At 34.7% G+C, this 21,373-nt stretch overlaps 1 long non-coding RNA gene across 1 annotated transcript; it reads left to right on the forward strand.

Moving 5' to 3' along the window:
- Window positions 1-14,349: 14,349 nt before the first annotated feature.
- Window positions 14,350-21,371, forward strand: LOC147525173 (uncharacterized). Its single transcript, XR_015197804.1, has 4 exons — window positions 14,350-14,576; window positions 14,655-14,783; window positions 15,304-15,431; window positions 21,146-21,371. It is a non-coding gene; the product is annotated as an uncharacterized LOC147525173 (long non-coding RNA).
- Window positions 21,372-21,373: the final 2 nt, after the last annotated feature.

A 21,373-nucleotide genomic window follows, 5' to 3' on the forward strand; every position in this document is an offset into this window, starting at 1 on the left:
TCAGTAAAATGGGTGGTCATTATTTTTTAGGCTTTTAAATTATGTGTTTGATAACAACAATAATCTTTTGTTTGCAAAAGCTATGGAAAGTTCTGTAAAGGAACTTTAGAATAATAAACAAAAAATTATGGAGGGTAACTCTTATTTTAAAAACTATGGAAAAGAAAAGAATACTATTGACACTCCCAAATTGTTTAGTTAAGCTTAGGGTCTAAGAGCCCCATTTGTCCAATTAGGCATCTCTAATGGGAGGTGTAAACAATATAGAGTGAAAATTTTACATTCCAAATGTCAAAAAACTCTTTCAAATAGGGGTGTTATATAGTAGGTAATTCCCCACTCTCTCTATCAGCTAATAAAAATCCCGACACTCTAATTTCTAAAGTCACAATTTAAATAAAAACAAATTCAAACGTCACTTGGAGTGTTGTCCCTATCTATTTCTAAAGTCACAATTTAAATTTTGACGTCCTACTTTAATTTAAAGAGAGACGTCACTTGAAGTAATGTCCGGTCCTAATGGCACCTAGGTGGCCCCTATGTGGAGGTGTAATTTTACACCCCCCATTGGAGATGCCTTTAGGGGTATGTACTAGGAGTGGAACGAATTTGTTACTCCACTCTATATTGGGCACTACACTAAGTCCCATACACCCCATCCAATTTATCAAGAACCGAGAAACCAGCATTGACTAGTTCTTTATTCTCTCTTGGACCACTCTCTAACTGCATTCACTAAATTATCACCAAATTTTGTATCGATATTTGTATCAAATTTGAAACATTTATAGAAATTTTGAATAAAATTTGAAATTGAGATAGCTATTGAGAACAATTTATTAGTTAACTCTAAATTAGTTATTGATTCACAACTGCACAAAATAAAATGGAAAATAATTAATTTAGATTTAAAACTAAAGATTATTTGAAATTTGCAAATGTTTGATTATAATCATTCTTATTCAATTTGTTTATGTAAGACCTAATTTTGAGTTTTAAATGTGAGAAGAGAATGGTTATAAGAGGTTGCCAACATATTAACTTGATGTATTTTGGTGTGTCAAATACAAAATATATTTTTTGGATCAATGATAAACTTGTAATAAATATATATATATATATTTTTTTTGTCTCGGAGAAGCATAACCATAAGGATCTATTTGAGCGTGTAACGCACAGAAGTTTGGTATTTGATCCATCAAAGAGTACAAAAAATGTGTGACAAGAATAATGGATAAAAAGTCCAAACTCTATCCAAAAAATTGTGACACGTGAATGCATTTCCCAAGTCATGTGGGGGACTGCTACCTACCTCCACGTTGGGTATATTAAAATAAAATTAAAAATTCACACAGCCGTACACGACTCATCGACTCCTTTAAATATGTTTTCTACCCTCGTGGAATAGGAGGGATTCGTTGAAAATATATTGGGTTAATATATGGCTAAATCTATGTTGCGCGAGATGTATGGGTGAAAAAGCACGAAACACATAATTATTTATATGTCGTTGTTTGTGTTACGTATCTTTTACAAATCTTACTTAGCCTAATATATATTGATTAGTATAGTGGCTAGCAAAGTATCAATCATACTCTAAATAACTAAGTGATGATAATAGAAATTCCTAATCTAAATTACTCTAATGTATGCAAGTAAAAGATGTGGCTAAGTAATAATTAATATATAGTTGATTTGATTTGAGATTTAAGCTATGCATAAAATAAACTAAATTAAATATATAAATATGAATCAAGAGAGAGAATATCTTGGGAGAGATGAATCCACCAAAATCATAAAATTAGTCTAATAGATCTACCTATCATGCTTAATATAAATCACCAATAGAAACTCACCATACCTACAAACCTTATGCTCATAACCATGATGATAATATGTGGCTTTCAACGTTCTTTCTATCTTTCCATCAAATACTTCTTCAATCTCCAATGATATCTTCTATCTAACCAAATTGTGCTTTAAGTGGCATTCAATATACAACTTTAGGTGCCATGGAAAATCCACATGTGGCATTAACCATACAACTAATTGAGGTGCCATAAAGAATCCAATCATCACACTAGAACACTAAAAACTAGAAGAAAAGAATCTAGGATTTGTGGTATTTGGCTCTACACAATCTTGAATTACCCTAAGACCTCCTAACCTCCACAGGAGCGTTAGATCAATGGACGAATAAGAAGAAACTTCAATGAGGGATTTAAACTAAAACATGATAGAAGAAGAACTAAACTAAAACATAATGAAAAAGGCTTCATCTCCCTCCCAAGAGAACGGAGATTAGCCCCATACTACTATGCTATGAACACAATATGAAAAGGAATAATCTTTATAGCTATTAATGGTGAAAATGTATGAACTTTCTTCTCTCTTAATTCTAGATCTAATATGCAAACACTAAATTTCCTAGATGATGTAAACTGAGATTTTTGTGCCTTATATATTGGCTTACATGCTCGTCCGGATAGAGATCCTAATCCTATGTTTATTTGGTGTCAAACTCTCTCTAATCTTCTTTAGAAGCAATCCCGAAAAGTTAGATTCGGTTGGACTGAAGTTGGACGTGGCTCACTTTGCCCTGAGGGCTATTTCTCAAGCTGCAGCTTCTGACAGCTTTCAGTTTCCTAATTCTTGTGAAAGTCTGACTTCTTTTCCATGTTGATCTCATCTTCCTATGAAGTCGAAATTAAGGCTTTGAGATCAGATTGAAGACTCTTCTAACTCAATTATTATCCTCTTTTAGAGTCCCATTAGGCTTGGCACTTATGGAGACAAATATGACATTTTTGCCCTAGGCCTTTAGCTGTAATTCCCAATGACTCCTTTTTTACTTGTTTGACTTCTTTTCCCTCTATATTTCACATTTAGGTTCTTTGACCTGCAAAAACTCAAATTGCATCATATTAGAATATTTAAATATAAAATGGAGACTAACATACACATAATTGGGGATATAAATCATTACTTTTGAGCACTTATCACAACCCCTAACTAGCATTTTGCTAGTCTCTTAGCAAATATATGTTATACTAAAGAAGTGTTCAAAGCTAACAATACTAATTAAATAATAAACTAACTCACTTTCACGAGCATCATCGGTTGCATTTACCATATGCAACAAGGCCTTAAACCTTTAAGTTACCCTTAAAGGACGAGTTATAGATAGCACAAGTGAGGGTTTTCACCGATATACCCACAAAATCAATTTTACATATGAACTATGGTGAAATCTAGATAAAACAACTTTTTTTAGCTTAAAATGTCTAAATCAAAAAGTTATTACTTATCATACCCATGATCATAAAACATTAGGCTAAGGTTCTATTCATAAAGATAGAAAAGACTGACTAATCATCCTAACTAGAGCTTATTCATTTTAACCATTTTGATTCCTTTCTCTTTTCCAAGTAACTAAATTTCTACCTTACCTTTGGATTAGTATTTTGACTTCAAATCTCACCATTTCATACACTCACAAGAAAGTCTCTCTCAGATAAGTTTTCTATTTTACCTCCATATGTAGGAAATGAGTAAAAAAAAATAGAACATCCCACATATTTAGTGAAAAGACGGAAATTTTCAAATATATAAATAAAGTCTCATGGAAAGAATGTCAATCACATTTGAAAGTGTCGGTCCTTCACTTTAGCATCCTCTCACCTATTCTACACTTCATATCATACTTTAGTGATAAGTCCGGGTATTAAAAGCGGGGCTTAGGGACAGGTTAACAAGAAAAGGGTAAAAAGGATTCAAAAATTTCCGAGAATATACTAAAGACTTTGTGCTTTTGACCTTCTTGGAAATTTTCTTCACTTGTAGACCCAACACTTGAACTTTATCACTACTTTTTGCTCAATTATTTATATATATATTCCTTTTGCTTTCAAGAATATATATATATATATATATATATATATATATATATATATATATATATATATATATATATATATATATATATATTTTTTTTTTTTTTTGAGCAAAAGGAATGATTTTCTTCATTTGATTTTGGTAAAATTTCCTTCAAAATCTTCTTCGTTCTAGCTTTCTCTTTAGTTCTTTAGAAATCCTCATAAATATGGGTAAGGCTAATAATATGGGATATACTCCTTATCTGGAGTTAGGTTTAAGATGATTGGTTTAAGAATAAAAGGTTTAATATATAAGGCTCAAAAGTGGTTAACATGATAATCCTACTAGGTGGGATAAAGGCTGATTGGTTTACTACTTGACTTATCAATATGATATTCCGCTTTGAATAGACTACAAGACCTAATGGCTATCTCCCCAATTGATGATATGCCACCTCGTGATTGACCAAATCAAGAATAAATGAGACTACACAACGAATTTAAGCACTAAAAATGGTTGAGTCAACTTGGACTCAGATTTATGTAAAGACTCTCCAAGAAATTAAAATTGAAAGGCTCAAGTCTCACAGGTCAAGTCTCTATACTAATCCTCTAGTTTGGTAGAAGTTTAAGTTGCTTTTTCATTTGAAATTCCTCTAGTGGTGTATTATATGAACTTACTCTAGACTAAGACTTTTATCAGTGAGATCTATTTCTAGTAATAGAAACTTAGTCTAAAAGTCTTACTAATCCTGGTCATGACTTATAATTTCCTATTTCATTAGCCAGTTTAAACGATAAAAATATACTTTTCACCTAGAATCACCATAATTCACATATAAACTTTCCAAATATTGTAATTAAAATATTGCAAAATTTTAATTCTCACCCCCTTAACTAAATTAGGCATTGTCCTCAATGACTAAATAAAATAACTGAAAGCTTACCATAATTGAAATAATCAGAGAAAAGGAGGGATATTACCTTAAATGCGTGCAAAACTACATCAACTAAAATTTGTAGAATTTATATCCTTAACAAAACAAATAAGAGTGATTATTTATAAGGATCAATAATTACTACAACGACTAAATATTTGTCATGTGCTCAATTTGTAGAGTGATACGTCTCTAAAAAGACAGAGAAAATGTGCTAAAGTGGAATGTAAGAGTCACATGTACAAATGACACGACTGAAAAATAAAAAATAAAAAATAAACAATGAATAATAATAATAATAATAATTTAAATCAATAGTAATAATAATAATTTAAATCAATAGTTTCATTGTTGCACGGAATACACGATTTGTCTCTGCCTACAAATAAAAGTGATAAAACCATAATAGACAATCAAATACATGAGTGATCAAAAATAGTTTTTAAGAAAATGCGGAACTGTGAGCTGAGTCCAAAATTTTCTACCAAAAATCGATTATGATAATAAACTTCGGTTTCATTATCCCATTACAACTCCATTTTCCTGTGCCACTCGCCTTCTCATAATCGATTCGACAATCATAAAACATCAAACAATATATTTTCGGGACATTTGTCACCCTTAGAATACAAGAGACAGTCCCAACCCCGATTTAGATTCTTGTTTAAAAAAATCCGTTTATGGCATTGTTATCAAACAACTCTCCATAACAGAGTTCGACATGAATTTTTTCGTTCGGTCGTCATGTTCAACCGTTTATTAACTTATCCTCGAGCTGTCGAATGGAGATGGCCATACGTAGGTAAACTAACACAACAACACTACTAGAACAATACCGCAAAACAGCTTGCTCAAGAAACCAAAAAATCGCCCCGTACACCAAAAACCTTGTTTCTCCAAAATTTTCAAGCAACCTAACTACGGCACCATTCCTTCTTCACAGTTCAACACCCATTACTACCTTCATGTTTTTCCCATTCTCCTCAATCAATCAACAAAAAAAAAAAAAAAAAAAGAAAAAAAAACCGAAAAATTAATTCAAATCGCTAATTTCAGCCACCCGAATCGAAGCCGAAATGGTGATACATTCATCGTGGATAATATGGGAATCGGAAGTCCCATTATGCTTGACCGGCCGATCTTGCCGGTGAGCAAGTGTTGAACACTGACGATAAGTCGCGTCCGATCGGGTGGAAGTCATGAAGTTGGGGGGGCTGGAAGTGTGTCCGGAAGTGTGCAACTTGTGGTGGGTGCGGGCGGAAGTGTGTCCGAAGAAGAAGAAAAAGTGTGGGAAGTGTGTCGGAAGAAGAAGAAAAAAAGTGTGGAAGAAGATGAAGAAGATGAAGTTTTTTTTTTTTGTTGGGCTTTTTTTTTTTTTTTTAGGCCCAAAATCGATTTTAGAGAGTTTTACTAGGATTGGGATTTAAAACAAAGTGGGATTCTAACTTCTTCGGGTCGGAATAGAGATCTAGTCCGAATGGAGAAGAATTCCACCTTACTAAAGCACAACTTAACATATATATATATATATATATATATATATATATATATATATATATATGTGTGTGTGTGTGTGTGTGTGTCGCATACACTTCAAAGCTCATATCAATTTCATTCTTATTCATAAAAACTAATCACTCACTCCATAAACTATTGATATTTTAAGAAAACAACTAATTAATCCCATGACAGTAGAAAAAAAAATTAACTTCTACGTAAACTCTTCCAAATATTATACCCTAACGAGTAAAAATAGATTAATTCTCCGTACTCTCGATACTTCAAGCTCATTTCCGAACCTTTTGTGGTGATGGGATAGAGAATACAGAGATATAGAAAGTGTTGATGTAGTGAACGCAGGAGACGCTACAAAATATAGCTTTATAGGAAAACTTTCAGAAGTGATCCACGTCGTTACTAGTCCTAATCGTGAAGCTACAACTTCTTGATGCTGGGCAGATTTCAACTCCTATCTTAACTCGAATTCCAAAATCTATCGCACTCTCCCTCTTTTTCCTTGCACAAACTGGGTTAGTTATCCTGGTTATATTGGAACTTCCCTAGTCCTCTATCATTGTTTGAATTGGATTTGGAGAAAGCTATTCACAGTTGGAAATATAAAAAAAAAAACTCAAGAATCATCAACTCAACGAATTCTTTAGCTTTATATTTTCAAAGACATACGGTTTCAGTGCATGATCTATTTTATTTTATTTTTGTTCGATTTTCTTGTCATGAGCTACTATCTATTTAAACTACTTGGGTTGCCTCCCATAAGCACTACGTTTAATGTCGCCATCCGACACAGAGGGGGGAAACTTAAGGTTACCCCCCTAACTAGCTTAGGTAATTTTTTTTTTTTTTTTTTTTTTTTTTTGGGTCTTTATAGTCAGATTCCCTAGACTTAAAACTTGTTTGTAATCCAATTTTTGCTCTTTTTATCTTTCTTCTTTTTTCATGCGTGGCCTATACATTTTAGTAGAGGGCTTAGTCATCTTAATTAAATCTTTGATAAATCTACGATTAAAAGTAGCTTGACATAAAGATGCTCGAATGTCTTCTATTTTTGTATGAGGTTGACCAGTGTCTAGCAATGTATTAATATAATGTATAACACTATCCTTGTTATAATTCATGCCTAATTGTGATACACATGATAAAAATGGATCTTTGTAGTGAGTGTTCCTAAAACTTTTATTAGCTATTGTGTGTACTACACATAGATCATCCATCTTTTCCATATCATCATCAGGGTTTCTAAATAGTGTAAATATGTTTACATCTACTCTCATATTCCCGAAAGTGATAGACATGTTCCCATTCCTACAATTAATTAAAAGCTTCTCACTTTGTAGCTAAGAATGGTCTACCCAAGATGATAGGAATTTGGTTTCCATTTGTAGGTAAAGTGTCAACAACTATAAAGTCAACGGGGTAATAAAAATCAGAGACCTTGATAATAACATCCTCTATTACTCCTTGTGGAATCTTAATAGATCTATCAACTAACTGTAGTCTAACATTTGTTGGTTTCAAGTCTTTTAACCCTAGCTGTTTATAAACTGAGTATGGTAATAAATTCACACTAGCACCTAAATCCAATAATGCTTGATCAGTGTAGTCCTCTCCTATTCTACACGTAATTGTAGGACTACCGGGGTCCTTATGTTTTACTACAACTTTGTTCTGTAGAAAGGATGAACAACTTTGTGCAATAAAAGCGTCCTTAGGAATATTTGTTTTCTTCTTTACTAGGTCTTTTATAAATTTTGCATATGAAGGCATTTGTTTAATTGCACTTAAAAAAGGAATATTGATATGTAGATTTTTAAAAATATTCATGATCTCATTATATTGTGGTTCCTTTTTGTTATCTTTTAACCTAGAGGGGAATGGTGCGGGTGAAATTTTTTCAGTTACCTGCTCTTTGGTTTTCTCAGTTTCAACTGGCTTTTCCTTATCTTTTGTTATAACAACTTCATCGAAATCGTATGTCAACTTTGTTATCTACTTTCTTTTCGACCTACCTAAGGGTAGATATCGAAGTTAACTCCCTCCGTGGTTGTCGGATGAAGGGGTGGTTTCAACTTGATAAACATTTCTACCTTTAGGGTTTTGTTCAGTTGACTTGGTAGAGTTCCCTTGGAGTGCAATGCTGCTTTAGACTAGCTAGTATTTGATTGAATTGTTGGCTTATCCGGCTGAGTTATTTGTTAAGCCATAATATCAATTTTTCGGTCAATTCTTTTGAATTCATTCTCGGTTTTGGTGGCTAAAGCTTTCATGCTTTCATCTGCGGTGTTGGGTTGGGTTTGGTAATTAGCCATAGGATCTATGGCTAATTCTCTGTTCATGTTTGTTTGTTGTTGTTGTTGTTGTTGTTGTTGTTGTTGTGGGTAGTACTGTGGAGAAGGTGCTACTGTGCCTCTATTATTCATGTATTGTTGCCTATTGTTCCCTTGATTACCTTGAAAACCATATTGGTTTTGTTGTGGAGGCATATTCTGTCTCCATGAATTGTTTGAGTTATTTCTAAGATCTGGGTTATAGTTGTTGTTATTACTAAAATTATTTTGATAACCCCCGCCTTTTGAATGTATTAAAAAGCGCAAAACATCATCGTAATTACGAAAGCAACAAACATAGAGCAAACCGAGGTGTCATGATCAGTAGTAAGGCAATTTTCACAAAATTGATTGACACTCATTGCTTGTTGAGGTTGATTATTCTTTGGAGGGTTTAAAGTGAATGAATCAAATTTCTTGTTTAAGTTTTCGATTCCTGTGGTTAAACTAGCAATGGCACCTTCAAGTTTCTCATTGAGTTCGTTTTTAACCTCATACATACTTGGTTTACTAAAACTTATACCCCCATCTACCCGTGCCATGTCCTCATGGTCACTACTATTAATGATTAGAACTCTCAGAAAAGTTTTGCAAAAAAGTGTATGCTTCATCAGGAGTAAGACTAGTAAATCTTCCTCCATTTATTGATTCAATTAACTGAAGGTTCATAGGTGAAAGACCTTTTATAAAGTAATGTACTATATTAAGTATGTCAAAACCATGATGTGGACAACGAACAAGTAAATCATTAAATCTATCCCATGTTGTATGAAACTCTTCATTAGGTTTTCCTTTGAAGGTTGAAATAGCCAATTGCATGGCTTCAGTTTTACGTAAAGGGTAATATTGTTTCATAAACTTTTGTGATAGTTGCTCCCAAGTAGTTATAGAATTAGAGGGTAGGGATCTATACCAACGTAGTGCGGCATCCTCAAAAGTCAATGGGAACAACCTTAATCTAGTCTCTTCAGGGGAAAGATGAGGTGCTTTAAAAGTACTTAATATGCTCAAGAATTTACTCAGATGATTATATGGTTCTTCATTTATTTTGCCATAATATCTTGGCAACATATTAAGAATAGTGGGCTTAATCTCATAGTTATTGTTATTGTCGGGCATCACTATGCAGTTCGGTGGTTGAACTGCGATATGTTGAAACAAGGTGCTAAGAGTTCTTTGATCATCCATGGCGGCTAATGGTACTCTCTCTGGTGTATCCTCTAAGTTTACTAGTGGTGTGTGTGTTTCAGAATCAGAATTAGATCCTGAGTTTGATGGTGTGGTCTCCTCCAAAACCAGAATTGGAAGATTGTTACAAGAATTAGCTCTTCTGATTAGACGTTTACGAGGTGAATCACAAAACCAAGTTTTCATGCACTAGATAATAAAGCTATGTAAAATAATCTAGGGTAATTTTGACTTAACCCCCCACAGATGAGTAGCGGTTTGACTAAACCCCCCATTTTTAAAATCATTTGAGTTTGCCCACCACTCCGTCAATTTTGTGTGTAACAGACGTTGGTATTTTAGCTATTGACCATTTTACCCTTATGAAATATTGCCCCCCACATTAACACGTTAAACCTAGCTTTGCGAAAACCCCCCAAACGTTGCCATTATTTAATTCTTGCACTCTCTCTCTCTCTCGTATTTTACATAATGGCCATTTTGCCCTTATTTGGGGGGTTTTCGCAAGCCTGGCCTTAATGACTTTTACTTCTACCTGAGCAGTTATCTAACTTTTACTTCTACTCGAATAAGCAACATCAGTAGGAAATATCCGATTTCCTTCATATTGGTTGGAAATAACTTTTCCATGTTTTTTTTTTTTTTTTTCACCATATCTCGTGCTCTTTGCTACGCGACGTGAACATTTAACAAGATCCCTTCTTTGATTTATCCGAGTTACATAAAAAGTCGCGGAAAGGTTGTTCTTATGTTTTGTAATTTCCGCTTTATCCATTTTCCAGAGTGTGGGTACAAGATTTGAATAAACTTGAGATCTTAGGTTCTAGAAGATATGGTAATGTTGTTTGAGGTGTTAAAGAACCATTTTTACCCCTCTTTCTATTTCATTTCAGCCTTTTACTCTATGTTTCACATTTCACAAATAGGTGAAGTAACTTGGAGAATCCAAAGTTTGATTGTGCTCACACCGCATCATAAATGGGTGCTTGTCGGTTTCTATGTGAAATCCAATGCATTGAGAGGGTCCGGGTCTTGCTAATGTATTGGAGGGTAGTTCCAATGAAACATGGTTTCCAGTTTTCTTGAATAGATCTCGAAAGTGTTAGTCCCATCGATCTTAAGGTCGCTTCAATAACTTCGCCAACCTTATTCTTACGTGTGGATATCAATAGAGAATTAGCAAAATGAAATTAAGGACTTCAATTTACCGAAAAAAAAGATTAGTTATTACTGAAACATAATCAACTAGGGATATGAGCCAAAGTAAGCGAAAAGTTGTTAAATTTTTTATGTTCACAAATCAGATTTTATGGCAAACATCCCTCCCCTTGCCAAATTCGATCACCTCGGATATAAGAGAACTTCTTGCATGAAACTATGAAAGGCATCCCTTGCCAAATCTGGGTGAAATATGGGAGTCGGATCTGCGGAGAGTGTTCTCTTCTAGTTGGATCCTTAGCTTTAAGTAAATGGAGCTCCTGTTGCTTTTTTCTGATTTCTATGTTTCTTTGGGATAACATAGACCTCACCTTCATTTTTCCCGATGGGGATTGAGATTCCGTTGGGTTCTATACCTTACTTCCCTGAATTAGAGTGCATGACACCCAGAAGATTGAAGATGGACCTAGTATTGCAGACGCTGTGCTGGATCAATTCTAAGAATGGAAGTTTACTGTTAAGTCAGCCTACCACCTCACCAATCACACACTCACTAGTCATTAAGGCCAGACTTCAACACATTTTTAAAATACGAGAGAGAGAGAGAGAGAGAGAGAGAGAGAGAGAGAAGAGAGAGAGAGAGAGAGAGAGAGAGAATTAAATAATGGCAACGTTTGGGCGGTTTTCGCAAAGCTAGGTTTAATGTGTTAATGTGGGGAGCAATATTTCATAAGGGTAAAATGGTCAATAGTTAAAATACCAACGTCTGTTGCATACAAAATTGACGGAGTGGGGGGCAAACTCAAATAATTTTAAAAATGGGGGGTTAAGTCAAAATTACCCAATAATCTAATATGCACTTAATTAACTAAATTATATTATCAAACTATATGATGCTAACTATTAATGCTAATTATGAAACCGCTAACAGGGGATTCACGGTGGAAGAGAAGCACTTACTGTTACAGCAAGCAAAACAAGTCCAAAAATTTTGAAATTTTTATAGAAGCTACCTGATACGTCCAGAAAGTATCCTGTAAAATTTCAGAGCAATCGGAGCTTGGTAAGTCCCTCTTCTTTACTGTTCAATCCTGCAGAGTCTAGTGAGAAGTTTTCTGCACACACTGTAAACAATCGATTGAATAAATAAGTAAAAGAGCACTAAAAATCACGAAATTTTTACTGGAGTCTCCTGATGTGTCAGGAATGATCCTGTAAAATTTTTGGATTATTTGAAGTTTTACAAATCCTTCTTCTCGACTGTTCTTCCAGAGACCTTGGTCCTGAAAAGCTACAGAAACACACTGAAAACAAGCAACTAGTTAAGTGGTCAAAATAGGTAAAAAAATACTCAAATTTTTACGGGAAGCTCCTGACGAATCGAGGTTCCTCCTGTAAAATATTTAGAACTTTTGATAATGTGCAAATAACTCTGCTCGACTGTTTTTACAGATGTTTGCGTCCTGAAAACTGAAAACTGAAAATGGGTTACTGCAAAGACGATGTTAGTTACCCAGGTAAGACAAGTACTAAAAATTCGAAAAAATTTCAATAAATTACCGATACTGTACAGATCAACTCTGTAAAATTTCAGAATTTTTTGAAATTTATAAATATGTTTTCTGTACTGTTCTTTTCTGTTAAACAAACACTAAACTTTATGGAAATACTTTTTACTATGAAATCTAATTGAATTATGCTAAATTAATCTAATTATGCTAAATATGCAATTTATACTATATGAATTCCTAAATTAAAGTAATCTAAACTAAATATTCTATCACCTAATCAATTTAGAGCGGGCAGCGGCGCCATTGAAAAAGCACGAAACACGTAATTATTTATATGTCGTTGTTTGTGTTACGTATCTTTTGCAAATCTTACTTAGCCTAATATATATTGATTAGTATAGTGGCTAGCAAGGTATCAATCCTACTCTAAATAACTAAGTGATGATAATAGAAATTCCTAATCTAAATTACTCTAATGGATGCAAGTAAAAGATGTGGCTAAGTAATAATTAATATATAGTTGATTTGATTTGAGATTTAAGCTATGCATAAAATAACCTAAATTAAATATATAAATATGAATCAAGAGAGAGAATATCTTGGGAGAGATGAATCCACCAAAATCATAGAATTAGTCTAATAGATCTACCTATCATGCTTAATATAAATCACCAATAGAAACTCACCATACCTACAAACTTTATGCTCATAACCATGATGATAATATGTGGCTTTCAACGTGCTTTCTATCTTTCCATCAAATACTTCTTCAATCTCCAATGATATCTTCTATCTAACCAAATTGTACTTTAAGTGACATTCAATATATAACTCTAGGTGCCATGGAAAATCCACATGTGGCATTAACCATACAACTAATTGAGGTGCCATAAAGAATCCAATCATCACACTATAACACTAAAAACTAAAAGAAAAGAATCTAGGGTTTGTGGTATTTGGCTCTACACAATCTTGAATTACCCTAAGACCTCCTAACCTCCATAGGAGCGTTAGATCAATGGACGAATAAGAAGAAACTCAATGAGGGATTTAAACTAAAACATGATAGAAGAAGAACTAAACTAAAACATACGAAAAAGGCTTCATCTCCCCTCCTAAGAGAAGGGAGATTAGCCCCTCATACTATGCTATGAACACAATATGAAAAGAAATAATCTTTATAGCTATTAATGGTGAAAAGGTCTGAACTTTCTTCTCTCTTAATTCTAGATCTAAGATGCAAACACTAAATTTCATAGATGATGTAAACTGAGATTTTTGTGCCTTATATATTGGCTTACATGCTCGTCTAGATAGAGATCCGAATCCTATGTTTATTTGGTGTCAAACTCTCTGTTATCTTATTAGAAGCAATCTTGGAAAAGTTAGATTCGGTTGGACTGAAGTTGGACGTGACCACTTTGCCCTGCGGGCTATTTCCCAAGCTGCAGCTTCTGACAGCTTTCAGTTTCCTAATTCTTGTGAAAGTCTGACTTCTTTTCATGTTGATCTCATCTTCCTATGAAGTCGAAATTAAGGCTTTGAGATCAGATTGAAGACTCTTCTAACTCAATTATTATTCTCTTTTAGAGTCCCATTAAGCTTGGCACTTATGGAGACAAATATGACATTTTTGCCCTAGGCCTTTAGCTGTAATTCCCAATGACTCCTTTTTTACTTGTTTGACTTCTTTTCCCTCCATATTTCACATTTAGGTTCTTTGACCTGCAAAAACTCAAATTGCATCATATTAGAATATTTAAATATAAAATGGAGACTAACATACACATAATTGGGGTTATAAATCATTACTTTTGAGCACTTATCAATGGGATACGTAGGATTCTTGTCCACTCATTCTGCAAACTGGCAACCGGTAGAATAAGTTTACAAAAAAGGGTAAAAAGGATATATCACTTTCAATAAAAATAAAAATAGCCGTATTTATTCTTATTGCACGACTCCAGCAGTTTATCTCCCTCTCACTCGTCTAGTCGTCTCCGTAAAAAATTTCTCTCTCTCTCTCTCTCTTTAACTCATGCACCTGAAATGCGAAACATGGTGATTAAATAGAGAGTTCTCATAATCAACTTGTAGAAATTGGAGTTTTTATTGATGATTTTCTTCTACTTTTTATAGGCTATAATCAACTTTCAAGCGCTTCCTTGCCTGTTGAGCTTGTTAACAAATAATCACAAGAAGAGTATCAAGAAAGAAGCTTGCTGGACCATTTCAAATATTACTGCGGGAAATAAGGATTATATATAGGTACAAAATATATTCTCCTTTCACTATTCTATTATTACTCTATTTTGTCTGCTACTGTGAATTGGGATTTTTTTATCCTGATATTGTATTATGGTTCAAGGACTTGGTAGGTGTGCTTCCACAACCGGAATCCTTTGAAATCAGATGTAATTTGAGTTTAAAACATTGCTACCACTTCAAGACTGCAAAATTTTATAAGAGTTTATATTTTCTTTGTAAGGATTTTGGTCGTATAATTAGCACATAAAATCCTTGAATTAGGCTAAGTTTAGGTTAAAACCTAATTAGGAATGTTACCTGAATTTTTAAAGTGAATAAACACAGCTGTTGCTTTTATACCTTCCTTTGGTTGTGAAAGAAATGAAATGTGATGTGAACAAGGCCGGCAAAAGCTCTCCCGGCTTGGGGGGTGCCTGCTTTTAACTGCATAGAATATAAAACTTATCTTAAAAATATTCGTTTATTATTTAATTTAATCCATTCTTACGTTAATCGGTTAATATATGTTGTTATTCTACAGACTGTAATTGCTACAGATATTATTGGCCCCTTAGTTCGTTTGCTCCAAACTACTGAGTTTGATATTAAGAAAAAGGCTGCTTGGGCATTATCAAATGCTACTTCTGGTGGTGATCATAATCAAATCAAGTATATACATCTCAATTTTACATCTCTCTACCTTTTTCTCAACTGGTATATTCTTAGTCCATTTGCACTGCACCATTTGGGTGATTTTGCAACCTTTGGGATTTCTTATTTGTAACATATATTGATTCATTAGGTAATTTTTCACACTTATTATCTGTTATCAATGTTTCTAACCGTTAGTAAGTATCTATTCAAATTCTTGAATTATTCTGTAACATTTATTGGATATTTAGTGACACTTAGTAATGTGTGACAAAGCTAAACATCATGCTAGGAAATAAAAAAAAGAAAAAAAGAAAAAGAAAAGTTAATCGGGAGTTTTTTAGTTCTTCGGCGCCCATGTAATCTAATCTAAAAAGAGAAATATCACATATGCTAAAAATAAAAATAGGGTTTTGATTTCGTTGTCGCTGCCGCTGTTGCTACTAGGGTTTTGATTTCGGTAAGTCATCTTCTCTCCCTCCTTTTGTTCTTCTTTTTTTGTTCGGTACAAGTTTCATGGTTCCCTGCTGGAGATTGTGAGATTTGATTGAATTAGGCTTGAATGCTTGATAGAATATAGTCTATTCAAATCTATATCGATGGAAATCGCAAAGCTTTGAATAGATCCATGATTTTTTATTCTCAAAAGAATCTAGAGGTTTAGCTTTTGGGTTAGTTTATCAAAAGCTTTAGCTTGATTAGATACTTGCTTGCCGAACTCAGGGTGTTCTTGCAAATTTGAAAAAGGGAATGGTACAACAATTACTTTTAGTTTAAGGGTTCAACCCTTATGGATGCTGTAAAGACTCAAATTCTCGTTAAGGGTATTTTTGTAAATTTCATATTAAATCTAGGGTCATTTATGTAAATTGGTCGTCGAGTTTATATTTCAAACGTACGTAACTTAATGAAACTTAACTCTGAATCATAAGTCACGTTAGGTAAGCGAACCATATGCGAAAATTTGACAAAATGCCGGTTAGCGGCTTTTTGCGTTCGAAGCGGGTACGAGTTAACAGCTTACACGCATGAGTGGGTCATCGTTATAGCATGCGGTGAGATAGAATATAGGAGATTAAATTTAGCGGGATGGGCCGGAAAAATAATTACGACGCGACGTCAAATGAGTTAGTGGTTAGGAGTGAATTAGGACTTAAGCCTAATTGGGACATATTGGGCTTGGGCCTTAACCAAACAAATCGGCCCAAACCAAACAAAATCGCGAAACCAAATTATCGCCCCAACTTCTCCTTCTTTCCTAATTTCGCCAATACTGAAAACCTAGGAGAGAGAAAACTCCCTTCTCCCAAATTCAACCGATTCAACCCAAAATTCAAACACCCAATCCTTAGTAGCACTCAAATCAAGTGTGAAGCTTCGAAAATTCTTGGAGTTGCGTCGGGTTTTCGCAAAAGGTTAGTGAATTTCGCCTACAGTAAATAGTTTGAACTCGATTTCGTTCTATTTGGTTGTATTGATGAAGGATAATTGAAATGGGGTGGTTGTAATGTCGACAGTAGCTGTTGGTGGAGATAGAGTGGAGCGATTTTGGTGGAGGAGAAAGCTAGGAGCGATTTTGTTGCTGACTTGGTAAGAATTTGGTTATTCACTCCAATTTCGAGCAATTCATGTCGATTTATAACTGTTAATGTGAATTTCGAGCAATTCATGTCGATTTATAACTGTTAATGTGAATTTCGAGAGATTCATGTTGATTTATAACTGTTAATATAAAGTTCGAGAGATTCATGTCGATTTATAACTGTTAATGTGAATTTCGAGAGATTCATGTCGATTTATAACTATTAATGTGAATTTCGAGAGATTTAATATGAATCGAAGGGCGTGGGATTGGTTGTAGTTGAAATTTGGACTTGGAATTGGGATGTGATAGGATTGGCGTCGATATGAGGGCCTGCCATGGCCCGAAATAGCCGTAGAGACCGTCAGAGTAACAGTGCCAGAAATGGCCTGTAGCTCTGTTAACGGTAGTTAGATAAAAATTTATCCGAAACCCAATTCTTAACGTCGAGATTTCTTCTCGGCTTACGCTAGATAATAATTCCTCGTTGTTCGATCAATTCTAATAACCGACGTATATGTATATGTTGTTATAGGAGTGAATTCGAGTTGATTCGGTTAAGCGGGCTGGATTTAGTTAAGTGGGCTTGAGGAGAATGGAGCTTGCTAAGGTAGGAACCTACATACCAATATATAGCATGCTTATTTTCATGCATGATTTGAATTGTTTAAATTGGAAATAGATAGTTGCGTATCAACCATGCATGTATATATGATATTCATGTTTTGCACTGTATTTCCTTGCTATAAAATATATATATAGATAGCTTTCGTGTGAAATGGGTTTTGTAAAATCGGGGTAGCGGGGATTTGTTTTCTTGGTTAAAAGAGTAAAACTGGTTTTGGGAAGGGTTCTCGTCTCTTGTCTCTCAGAATGAGAGAGAGAGATGGTTTTGTAATGCGGTAAGGATTACCCGGTTGTTTGTAAATATGTGTGAGGTTTTGGATTGTCCCCGGATAGAGTTTACGTTGTTATTCTTTATGATTCGCCGTTTAGGAATCACCGGTTGTCATTTACTATGATGAGCCCGTTTAGGAGTCATAGGTTGTATGTGATCGATGGGGGAAATCCGAACTCACACATCTGAAGACAACAGTTTTAAAAGAAAAACTAAATATGTATCTATAGTATTTGGAAAACAATCGGTAATACGAGTATATATATAGATATTATTATGCTTATCACGAGGGGATTTAGAAAAGGAATTGTGAATTCCTATAAAGAAGGAATTGTTGTCGCAATTCTGGAGACGGCAATTCGCTCTAGGATTCCAACTGTGGTGTACACCTTTCGAGGTGGTGGGCCACCTTTAAAGAGATGCATCACTGGATGTAGTTCGGGAATTCCTTTTCTACTTTTCTAGATAACCATGTTTGTACGTGTCACGCTGTATGGTGATTAGCTTGTGTGGGGTTACATGCTACCTTGATGAGGTTTAGACGCGAGGAGTGAGAGTTTAGTCCACTCCTGGATGTGTGTCAGGATCCTGAGCAGTCTGCAGTCATCGAACGGTTGACCACCGTAAGTTAGGTGACAGCCCGTATGGGGGTCGTGGTCACAGGGCCCACCTGAGCCCTAAAAGCTTTGGGGAGTTTGTGTGTACGAACACAACAACGCCATTTCAGCTCCCTGCCGGTAAAATCAGGAAAACAACGGTGCATGGTTCACACCGAAAGTATCTTGAACCGAGATTGCCTGGGATCGAAACGACCCCGTACCCTCACCATTTTAATAGGATGCAGCGACCACAATAGTTGTATGATGATTGTGAAAAACTATATTTTGTATATCAATGAATCATGTCGAGATGATTTCTGCTAGTTAGTCATGATATTTGAATACTTTTATGGAAACCCTGCATGTTTTAAATGTTTTCTATAAGTAACTATTTATTGGCTATGTGCGTTTCTACTGGGCATAGTTGTTTGCTCATCCTACTTAACATTTCAGACGAGCCAGTTGCGGAGGAGGCTTTACTTAACCCTAGTGATGACGGTTATGATGATTTGGGAGGATTTCCTTATGCTTGACGAGGACAGAGTCAAGTTCATACTTTTGGTTGTATAGAGATAGTCTAGTCATTTTGGTTGTATATATATAGAGCTCCGCTCATTTTGATGTATTTATTTGATGTATTGGAGTGTAGTTCATCATAAGCATTTTGGGATATGTATATGGGCATCACAGTGGTTTATAGGGTGAAGATTTTGTATGTATATGGTTGTTGGAAGGGTATTATGAAATGTCTAGGTTTATGACAGGTTTTAGGGTTTACGAATGTCGATTAAACAAAGGAAACTCTGTCGAAATTTCGTTAGACTTGGGTGTCAGCCTCGAGATTCACTCCTCGTCCTCGGGATGTGTGCGTGGGGTCTCGGGGCGTCACAGATGCACCTTGACCAATTTAAGGCTTAAAAAGTGGAGTAATTTCCTAGGTTGAGTGTTGCTATGTTATGGAAAATAATTTTCCATCCTTTATTAATGGTGTTGGTGTCTAGAAGAGGCACAATATACTTGATGTGAAATATGCCTTCAAAGAATGGGGCCTGCATTTGATTGATCATTTGTTGGCGAGGTGATGGTGGAAATAAATGAGAGATCTATTTATCATGTTGGGTTCAGTGATGAGTTTTGTTGATTTAATTGTGTTCAAGATAATTGCTTGCTTTGTTTTGCTTTGCTTTGTATGACATACTGAAAGATTGTATGGAATTTGCTATTGGAGTTTTGTATGAAGTTTATTTTATATAATGTCTTTTATGTCAACTTCAATTTGAGAAGTGTTCACTTTTAATGGTGATCGAATAATAAAAAAAATGAATGGTATAGAGGGGTCTTTTGGTTTACACCTATGTTGCATGGGTATGCTGATATTGGTGGCGTGTCCCGTGTCGTGTCGTGTCTTGTCAACACAGACACCAACACGATACAGATTCGTTGAGAGGCGTGGTTGTTTTCTGAGAGAGAGAGAGATTCACCTTATGAAGAAATGAGAAATGAGGAGAGGCATGGTTGTTGTGAAAGAGGAGAGAGAGAGGTCTAGGGTTTCTACTTTCTACTTTCTACCATGGCGGCTGTGCTAGTTTGAGAAGAAGACCTAAAGTTAAGGAAGACAATTACAAAATGGACAGTTTTAAATGAAGCAAAGGGACTTGGGCCTTTCTAGAATGGGTATTATATTCAAGATCTAAACTTTTACACCTTGGTTTCTAAAAAGCTAATGGGCTAATGGGCCTTATATTCAAGTAATAACTGTTTTAAATGGCTAATGGACTTTATATTCAAGTAATAACTATTTTAAATGGTTAATGGGCCTTATATTCAAGTAATAATTGTTTAATGGTCGGGCAATATCAAATAATTTAAAAAAATATATAAAATTAAAAATATTAGGCGTGTCCCCGTGTCTGACTATTTACAGCTTGCCGTGTCCAAATTGTTGTACCCGTGTTCAAATCGGACACTCGTACCCGTACCCATGCAATACAGGTTTATACCTTTGTCATTCATGTGTTCTTGGTAAGAGTCAAACAGAATCACACCATTCACATAAACTTAGGATCATCATGTAAGATACAATGTCAGGTGCATTCTCTAGTTATTTTTCTTTGCTTTATTGCATTATTTTATTTGTTGACCTCATGTAGTTGACTATCCAATTTGCTTAATTAGGGAAGCATGTTATCACTTGAAATATTTCTAAATAGTAAACTTTAGCCTCAAAGAATTTTTTTTGTTTGTGGAACTTGCCTTGTTGCTGATTCTTGTACCTTAAGCTTGTTTCACCTCATTCATAACCAATTGATTCACTAGTGTGAACTATTGGTTAAAACTTAGTTTAGTACACGCTGCTCATCCTGAACTAAGTTTACTATTTTATTGTGAACCGTCCTACTATATGTTTTGAACCTAGTTCTTTCTTACGCTCTTAGCTAGTTTTATAAGATTATGCTTTGAATTGATTGAAATATTAAAGGCTGTGAAATTCTAATTATAAGAAGGTACTCAAGGAATGTTGGATTTCTTTCTTCTTTATATGTGTAAATGGTTGTTGTTAAAAAATGTGTACCCCTTGAGCTTTTAATGAGGGCATGATCCACCCTGATGTATTTTTGAAACTTATTCCCAAACAAACAACTATGATTGACAGGCTATGATTGCTTGTTTTGGAGTTTGAAGAATTGAAACATGGGCGTCGATGTTTGTAAAGTGAAGAATTGGTCTTCGTATGCTTGAGTTCGGGATAATACAAGTAATATCTCTCTCTCAACTATGCTGCCTTTCAAAGAATTCATTCTTTCATAATTTTGTAGGAATTAAGCAAGGCCCAACAATATAGATGTGTAATGCCTTTATATAAGCATGGTGGTTCTGAAAG

This window comes from Coptis chinensis, chromosome 1, assembly GCF_015680905.1.
Source record: "Coptis chinensis isolate HL-2020 chromosome 1, ASM1568090v1, whole genome shotgun sequence".
Taxonomy (NCBI): domain Eukaryota; kingdom Viridiplantae; phylum Streptophyta; class Magnoliopsida; order Ranunculales; family Ranunculaceae; genus Coptis; species Coptis chinensis.